Source organism: Montipora foliosa, chromosome 2, assembly GCF_036669935.1.
Source record: "Montipora foliosa isolate CH-2021 chromosome 2, ASM3666993v2, whole genome shotgun sequence".
In the NCBI taxonomy this organism is placed as follows: domain Eukaryota; kingdom Metazoa; phylum Cnidaria; class Anthozoa; order Scleractinia; family Acroporidae; genus Montipora; species Montipora foliosa.
Genome location: NC_090870.1, coordinates 31,317,856 through 31,327,672, shown reverse-complemented (window position 1 = coordinate 31,327,672; position 9,817 = coordinate 31,317,856). Strand labels below are relative to the sequence as shown.

Sequence of the window (9,817 nt, the reverse complement as noted above, 5' to 3'; positions counted from 1 at the left end):
TCTTAAGTGCTAGAAAAAATAAATCCTGCCTTTGCAGCTAGGGACTGTAGATCTCTTGTGGCCTTTGCTGAATGATACTTTTAAAAATATTAAACTGTTCGAAGTGGAAACTTCTTCATAACACCTGCACTGAAAGTGAAAAAAACTATGGAATATGTTACGCGTTATGTTAAATTTCGATTGTCGAAAGATGTAGAACTTTAATTTAATTTAAATGTTAAAAATTGACTTATATGAGATTATTACCCATCCAGAATGAATCTACCTGTGTACTTAGATGTGTTTTATTTCATAAAAGATGATTTTAATGAAAATACATTGAAAGAGATCAAGCATTTGAAAATGGGTGGGGCCACAATGCATCATGGGTAATAGAGAAATTTCTAGAAATAAACCAAAATGTCCCAAAATAAAAAGATAAGTAAAATAACTGTAATATTTTCTCTAAATAGTTTCAAGAAGTTTTTGATTCATTTATAAATATTTTGTATTTTTCTTGCATGTTACGCTATTGTTCATATGTACTGTGCTACTCATGATGAAAAATGACCCCAGTTCACAGATTTTGCAACCCTTGTTTACGGAAAAGTTGAATCAGAAAAATATATTGCGATTACGACAAACAAGCTACTTTATTTTACTAAAACTGGCCCAACTTTCTGAGCAACTAATCATTAATTATAGTAATTTGTAAGTAACTGTATTGTAGTATTAGCATTGTCCTTAGTAGCGTTAGTATCGCACTTTATTAAATTCTCAACCTCGGATAATGCATTTCGCGTGCTCTGATTGGTTCACTCAATCTCGGTTATCAGCTCATATACCTTGGTTTGACCTTATATGGTAAATGATTGCGTTAAGCGTTGCTAAACTAAAAATGTTTTCGCCAGAATGCAAAATTACTCTTTGAATAAAGCCGAAAAGGAGAAAAAAAACTTTTTTTGTGGAAACTTTGGATCAATTCCGACGTTTAGAAGTACGCGAGAAGGCAAGAAATGTTTTTGTGATGAGCCTGCGTCTGTCTGACAACAAGGTATTACACAACATCGCATCAGTTCTCATCAAGTTTTTTTCGATTTCGCTCGGATTTGCTCACTTTTTCCGCTCGTATTTCGTACTTCCAAATTTTTGGAGTTGAAGGAATTTAATAAAACAATTATTCCATTCGCGCTGGTTGGATATGAGACTGGTTATAGCCAACGAGGAGCTACGCGCCTCGTTGGCTATTTACCATCTCATATCCAACGCGCGCTCATGGAATAATTGTTAAGTAAATAGTTCTGTATTTCGTCAAGTCGTTTGTTTTAGTATCGTGTTGTAAAGTAGTGCATGTATAGTCAGTGTAATATTAGTAGTGTAAGTAGTGTAAGTGTTGGAAATAAATTACACAACATTAGATGGAGTTCTTATTTTTTCCAAAGTCATCCTTGAAAGTTGGGGGTGCGGTTTATACACGAGTCTTTGCATAGAAATCAAACAATGAATCAAGTTTCAGGAGACAACAATAGAAGCTGATCAAGGGGTTTGCAATTTTAATTGTGTGTAACCATGATCCCGAAACAAATCTGATTTCCACGATGAGCGCTGGCCGCTCAAGTACGAAAAATTGTTCTGTCAAGTATGGGAGCTTATGTTAGAATGCACTACTCAAAACCAGAAATGTAATTTTTCCCAACAAAGCATTTGCTTGTCTATTGACATGATAATTATTTTAGTCACGTTTATTGATATTATACTTATTTTGAAGATCAGCGAAAGGGATGCCAAAATTCACTGTTAGTTGTAAAGTGCAAGGATACTTTGCATAACAATTATATCTGTAAAAACCAATCAGGATACATTTTCTTTTTTTATCAGACTTGATTTAAAGAGAAGAGAGAGTTTAAAAGCTGGTCATTATACTGGGTGAAATCGACTCTTACTTCTAGAGTTCAAGGTTGTGTTTGGTGTTGTGTGAAATGTTTGGCGAGGGAAATGCGTGAGCAAACTTGCTCTGTGCTAATGTCGCTTTTGATGTTGGCATTTAAACAGTTAGAACTTTGCATGAAATTTGCATAAATTATCCGCCATCTTGGATTTTTGATGTAAGTTCAAAGGTAGACATCTTGCCTTGGGTTCAATAACTTTTAAAAGGTTTACCTGTAGTGATGCATCAATGCCTTAGCTACGTGTTGGTTGTTGGTTTTTAAGGGCGAGTTATGGCTCTCTGAGCACAAGCATGTTTTTGAGCTGTTCTTGGAGCATGTGAATGTACACTAAGAAGCTTCCTTGTTATGAAGTTGAAATTTGACAGAGGCATAAACGAATGGATGATTTTTATGTTGAATGGCTTGTTGATGGTGTGTAGTTTTCTCTAGTAATTTTGTAAGGCTTGAAATATGAGAACTGCAGTTCAAAAGAGAACTTGAGAATTTTCCATAGTCAACACGATTCCAGTAAAAGAGGATTTAAAATTCGAACTTGTCCTTTGCACTGAGTATGCGTTATATACAAGCGGAACCATAAAATGAATCCGGAGGGAGGATGAAATTATTTGCAAAATTTTAAAGAAAAAAGAAAATTAGAAGTGTTTCATTGGCAGTTTTTTACACTTAGGTTAGTATAAAGGTTTAACTTTCAAATAAAACAAATTTCGAGGCTTTCCAATGTTGTGGAGCATTGGAACAGCGAGTGTTGGAGAGTTCCAGATTCCAATTTACAAGAGATCCATTGTTGAAGATTTCCCAGAGTTGGAATGACCAATGTTTGAGAGTTCCATTGTTGAAGATCCACGTAGGAGAGGTATTGGAGAGGTATTGTGGAGTTTGAGTGGGCAACCCTGGAGAGAACATTTCATTAGTTACACATATACATCCCACAGGGCCACCCCTTATCATGAACTACCTATGGGGTAGGTGAACATGTAGACCACCGCGCACCGGTGGCTCAGTTGGTTGAGCACCGCGCTGTTACGCGGGAGGTCGTGAGTTCAACTCCGGCCGGACGAACACTCAGGGTCTTTAAAAAACTGAGGAGAAAGTGCTGCCTTTGTAATTACATCTGCAAATGGTTAGACTCTCTAGTCTTCTCGGATTAGGACGATAAGCCGGAGGTCCTGTCTCACAACCCTTCAATGTTCATAATCCTGTGGGACGTAAAAGAACCCGCACACTTGTCGTAAAGAGTAGGGCATGTAGTTCCCGGTGTTGTGGTCTGTCTTCTGTGGTGTGTCATGGTTGGGAGGGTAAATGCTCGGAGATATTAGCTACACCAAGCTACTCTAAAAATCCGAGGGTAAATAAAGATATATGATATATGATATATATCTCACCTGGTCATTTTAGGGATGTGCTCTATCCATTCAGCTACCTCAACACCTGGGACGATAGCCGATTTGTTGACGTTCTTAATGTAATTTCTTGCCAAGTAGCCTGGAAAACAACTGAAAAAAACCCTGTCTTAACAGGGATTTGAACCTTGAATCTGGGGAAGGCCAGAGAACAGAAACAACTGGAGTTGTATGTGCTTTTTTTTTTAAAAGGTTTAATGTAGTTTTGTGCCAAAGAGACTAAAAAGAAAACCGTCTCTCTAAACTGGGGCTCTTGATTACCAGACACTGTGTTTACCACTGAGCCAGCCAAACAGCTGAAATTAAATGCGGTTTAGTTGCATTCTTGAATTAGCTCCTTGGGAAAGAGTGTAAAACAACTCTAATGTTTTCTTTTTTCCAATATGTTAAAGAGTTTAAAAACTGCTCATTATACTGGCTAAAACTGGCACTAATTTCCGAAGAACAAATGAACAATTCGTTCAGTTACAGGCAAGGCGTTTTAGAACAACGATTCCTTTTTCCTTTCTGATGAAATGCGGGATTGTCATGCAGCCTTGACTTGCATGGCATGACATTTGCGGTTGTGGCGTGAAGAATTATCAAATGCCACTAGATTTGCTCCCAACGCCGTCATTATAAAGCATTATTGTCGTCTTGAAATCAAACTTAATTTTTTTGCTATACAAAATATTTCTTTCAGGAATACAGGGTTTTTTTGTGCCGTTCTTTTCTATGGCTTATTTCTTTCGCATTTATTTATTATATTTTTGCGCCTTTTTAAACGGCCCAGGGATTGCTGTGAGAACTAAAATGAAAAGGGACTTAGTTTTCCGGACACCCCATTAAGAATCTTCTACGGGAACTCTTGCTACGCATGATAGGGAGCGTATGGTACATTTTGTTATGGTGGTTCCTTGAACAAATTCTTTCATTACAATCAACATTGTACGTTCCAGTATTGTTCTCACATTAAAACGTCCCCGTTAAAGGATTGTCCGAAAAAATAAATAACTTTCCATACAGTACTTGGCACTTGTACAAGATGCTGTACATTTCCAAAACTAAAGACATACTTAACAAAGGCAAAGCGCAGGGTTAGGGTTAGGGCAGATCCTTGGCTGGGCCAAAGTAGGGGTATTTAAAGCACTTTCCTCACCCCAAAAGTCCAGAAATTGAAATTTCAAATTTCAGATGTGAGAGTACCATTTGGTAACTTAGTAACACCAGATTAAAGCCTTACCAGCAGGAGGTATCTACCACTGGACTCTGTCACTATATGCGGCCGATAATCCTTTATGTATGACATTAGCAGTCGACAGAGCTCGTCCTGTGGCTGAAAAAGATCAGTGGCATTTACCTGAATGTTTGGTCAATCATCGAACTAAATGGTAAGTCAACACTTTTGAGTGCTGAACACACATTGTACAAATTTCTAACAATTAGAGATTGGCATAAATGGCCAGCTAGCCAGTTTGAGAACAGAATCAATATCGATGGATTTCAACAAATGTTTATGGATGGAGTGCTTCATCCATGTCAATCAGTAGAAATTTCAGGTCAATTATCTCAGATCACCATGGGTGTGGCAATTGTCCCAAAACAGGCTACCCTTTTGTGATGAGATTGATGTAAATAAATTATGCTTATTCTACAAAATTATGCTGAAATGGATGTTGCCCAGAGTACCTGACAAATAAAATAATTAGTCCATATCAGCGACATGTCAACCAGAACCTCACGCTATGGTGATACAACTTTACCCAGCGCTAGATGTAAATGTGACACAGAAGGTGGAAAAAACCTTTCTTGCCACAGCCACAAAACTTTGGAACTCTCTACCTATTAGTACAAGATCTAGCACCAGTATTATTGCCTTCAAACAGAATTATTGTAATCTTATAAAGAAAGGTTATGCTGGCTTCGATAGCTTTCCCATTTCATAAATTTTCCACCCTTTGAATATTACATTTTACTCTCTTTACCCCTTTTAATATTTGTAACTTACATGTAGTTTTATATATTTTAGGGGAGGGCCACAAGTTTACCAGTTCTAAACTATAATGTGTCACCCTTGGTAAATCAAGTTATTTATTTATTATTGATTGATTTCTTTATTTACTTACCTAATTTACTGGAACCAAAGAGAAAATTGTCTAACCTGTAGAGCCAGCTCGTCTCGTCCAGAAAACTTCCTTGTCTTGTAATTATTAAAGCGGAGGACAATGTCCCCACTATCCTTGACAATCAAATAATTCTTCCCAGTGGAGCTCTTTGGGTCAAAGTTACTAGCCTGTTCCCCTGACAGGACTTCCAGGGTCCTTATTTCCAATTCCCGTGCCGGGGGGAATAAACACGTACAAGGATAGCATTATTAGGTCACAAAATTCTTTGGCTTTGAACTTCATTGGGCCTGTCAATTCAAACTTTTCTCTTTGCTTGCTAACAGCGGAAACCACTTCCTCCCTTTTCTAAAGACAAAACCCAAAAAAAGAAAAAAATGAATAAGGGTCATACAGGTTGGGCTGTCCAGGAGAAAGGGAAAGTGAATGATTCAGGTCAAAACTACTGCAGCCAAGAGAGATGTATCTTGCAAACAATGGTTAATCAATTTACTTTAAGTGCCAATTTCTCCTGAAGCTCTAAGCTTCCCTCAAATTAGTGTGACTGGGAACTAACACAATTGTTTGAATCTTAACAATCTGTAGTCTACAGCTAGTTATGCAATATACTGAATACTAATTTTAGTCTATGCCGTCACAGAGTGAGCAAATAGCAGATTTCATGCTAAGACTAACCAAGGGATCCAGCGATTTTGGGCAGAAAAATCTTCCATCGTGGTTGGCCTTTCCAAGTCACCTTCTTTCTGGAGAATTCTGGCTTGCATTCTGAGTTGGCGGATAATCGGCGCCCCTTTGAAGTCAGGAGCATCCTCTTTGTTCACAAATTTTATTGGGTACAGCAGCGAGCTAAGGTGATTTGACACCGTGGCTGAACTTCAATTTCGTTCTTCCTGCAAGGAAACAGAACAGGTTAATTGAGGCTCAAAACAGCCAAAAATCAATAAGTAAACAGAGAAGTGTAAATGAAAGAAAAGGAAAGGAACTTACACTACACAAGTAAGCATCACAGATAAATTGCGCTACAATTGTGACCCATAACTTTTGCATCTGAGGTATTGTTTTAAAGTAATTTTCTCGCCAGAAATCAATGGACTTTTTTACATCAGGTCGTGTGCCAACTTGTTTTGATTACACAGGGATACCTAGTGTATACATTGCTGGGCTCACCCTCGGTATAAAAACCTGTGAAACTCACAGAGGATGGAACCCTTTAAACTCTGTCGGTAAGGCAATTTTTTACCATCAGCAGATAGGTAAAAAGTTATTTTATCAGAATATTTATCACTGACATGTAGCAGAAATTCATCAAAGGCAAGAGGCTCTGGGTGAAAGTGATCAAGCTTGAAAGTCAAAATTTCACCAACCAAGCAATAAATCATTGACATGAAAATTTTCCAATTTGTTGGCAATTTCTTTCTTTCAGAAAAAGTATGAAGTCATATTACTAATAATAAAAACAATACTGAAAAAATTGAAGGAACTCAGCCAGATGAGTCATTATAAAAAACTTCAATGGGCATTCTCTGAATAAAAAAAAAAACATTAAAACATTGCTGCAAGCTTTCGACCACTAGAGCTGAGGTCTTCAATGGGCAAAATGATGAATGAAGTAAAAATTCGGAGAACATATAGTGAGTTAAAAATGATAACAATTATTGTTATCATTTTTATTTTTATATATTCTCCAAATTTGTACTTCAAGCTTTCGACCACTAGAGCTGAGGTCTTCAACCGGCAAAATGATGAATGAAGTGAAAATATGGAGAATATATAGTGAGATAAAAATGATAACAATTATTATCAATTTTAGTTTTATATATTCTCCAAATTTTCACTTCATTCAACATTTTGCCCGTTGAAGACCTCTGCTCTAGTGGTCGAAAGCTTGCAGCAATTGTTTATGTTTTTAGCCAGAGAACGCCCATTCAATTTTTTTTATCAAAAACAATATTATTATTGACCTCTTACCATGCAGAGTCGACTTTTTAACAGCTAGCTATTTATAATTTATCTTTAATTTGATAAAGGCAGCATTGAAAAGAGATTTCAGATTATTATCAGCATAAAGCAAGTTTCAACAGCAGATTGGTAAAAAGATAACACATTGTTGACCATACTGTTATTCTTTCTTTGATAAGTTTTGGACCTGATTTGGTTGTGAATGGCCATAAGAATATTTTAATCATCCCCATCAGCAATAGGGATTACCTCTGTGTAAAAACCTGAGAAACTTTTTTGGGTTTTGTTAGCTCGTGGTAGGATTAGGTTATTGTTTGATGTTTTCTGCTCTTTTGTTTTCCTAAGGGTTCCATCCTCCGTGAGTTTCACAGGTTTTTACACCGAGGGTGAGCCCGGCAATGTATACACTAGGTATCCCTGTGTAATCAAAACAAGTTGACACACGACCTGATGTAAAAAGTCCATTGATTTATGACGAGAAATTACTTTAAAACAATACCTCAGATGCAAAAGTTATGGGTCACAATTGTAGCGCAATTTATCTGTGATGCTTACTTGTGTAGCGAGTAACTACTCAGTCCCTCCAATATTCGCCATTTTCAGCAGTTTCTTTACACACAAGTATTACGGGCTCACATTTTTTACTAAACCGCTGCCAACACAATCCAGGCACAACGATTTAACGATTTCAGTTAAACTGCGAGTAAATTTTGTGATCTTCATTGAGAAAAATTGCAACTGCATTTTTTCGTTAATTTGGAGCCTTTTTTCAATGCTCTAATTAAACAAAATGGTGGCCTTTGATGTGGTTTTCAGTCCCCGGCCGTGAGTGTTGGGTGGTTGACTTAGGCGTTTCCACAAAGGTGTCAAAACTTAATTTATGAAAGCATGTAAAAATTTCTCTCACCTTTAGAAATTCAACGTAACCTTTGATCAAGGGAATTCTCAAAAAGCAGTTTGGTAAAAGCTCTGCATCACGGGCTAACGTAGTTATAACGTAACCCAGAAAGCCTGCAAAGAAAATAAAAAAGGAGTGGTTGTTAAATAGACTTCTAGCGTCACCCAAATATCGGTCATCACTTAATGCAAACGTGGAAATTAAAGCCAAAAAAAACCAAAGATACTTACAAAGCATTCTCTCTTGAGCCTTGTTGTAAGTGGAAAGGGCCACCGGTGCTTTCTCTCTTTCAAAGTTAACTTTCTGGGTAAAGAATTCCTTTACGGAAGCCAAGAATTTTCGGACTGTCTCGGGTAGCTCATCGAATTTGACGGAATAAGGAGTATGGCGCTTGTTCCCTCCTGGTGCTGAATTTGGGGAAGATTCCACATGAATTTCACTCTCACTGACGTCGTGTTCATCTTCGGATTGGGTTAGGCTCACGTTGGTCGCTTCTTGTTCCTTCGAAGTATAGCTGTCAACGAGTGGTTCTTCCAAGTTTTCTTGTTCGGGCGGGACGAGTAATACCGGGAAATCATCCTCTATTTCGATTAGACGAACTGACGAGTTATCTGCAGCACTGGAGGAGCAAGGCATCTGGTGTTCCATTGCGGAAAAGGTGATTTCAACAAAAAAAATACCCAAGCGAGTGATCTGTTGGCGTCCTCAATGATGATATGGAATAAATGCTTTACGAGCTACGAGATCACACTTTATTTATTCATTATTGCATAACTTCATACTTTGATATAACCGCCTTTTTGGCGGGAAAAGAAGAAACACAGCAATTACTGTTTTTCAAAGGTACCAAGCCCACCTACCTCACTGCATTGTTGTTTTTAATTTCTCAAAGACGTACTCAAATACGACACTTTCTGTTCAGTGTTCACGTTATGGTACATGAAAGTCCTTGTAATGGAGAGTTTTAAAAGTCTTAGATATTCGTTACAAAGCTGTTATCGCATGACTTTATAACTTCTCTTCTTTTTCGATGTTAATGTTACCCAATAAGGGTGCGTTTGATTGGGAAATCCTGATTTTGGATCCTCGTATTTCCAATAAAAATTTGTGGCGGTTTTTACTCATTAAAATCCTTCCTAACGTAGATTTCCAAATGGTGAAATCTACGACAAAATCCGATTTCAGATTTTGCGTTTGATTGGAAATCCGAAGATCTAGATCCGGAAGTCCCATTCGAACGCACAACTTCCCGCCATTCATATTTAATTATCAGTCTTTTCTGAGAGATTTCCAACCGACGTATTTAACCAACGTTTTGCAAAAATCGGTGCAATGGAGGATTACGTTAATATTCCAAAGTGATTAATCCATCAACTTATGAGCAATGAAGAATCATTATCTTCATTGTCGAATTTACCCCCAAATATTCAAACGGTTGTTGAAAACTGTACGATGACTATTCAGGAAATTGCTGTTAGTGCAGGAATTAGAGCATGAGAGGAAAGAAGTTCAAATACTTCCTCGTCTGTA

At 37.4% G+C, this 9,817-nt stretch overlaps 1 pseudogene; it reads right to left on the bottom strand.

The window, feature by feature from the left end:
- Positions 1 to 2,695: 2,695 nt before the first annotated feature.
- Positions 2,696 to 8,935, bottom strand: LOC137991500 (uncharacterized; annotated as a pseudogene).
- Positions 8,936 to 9,817: the final 882 nt, after the last annotated feature.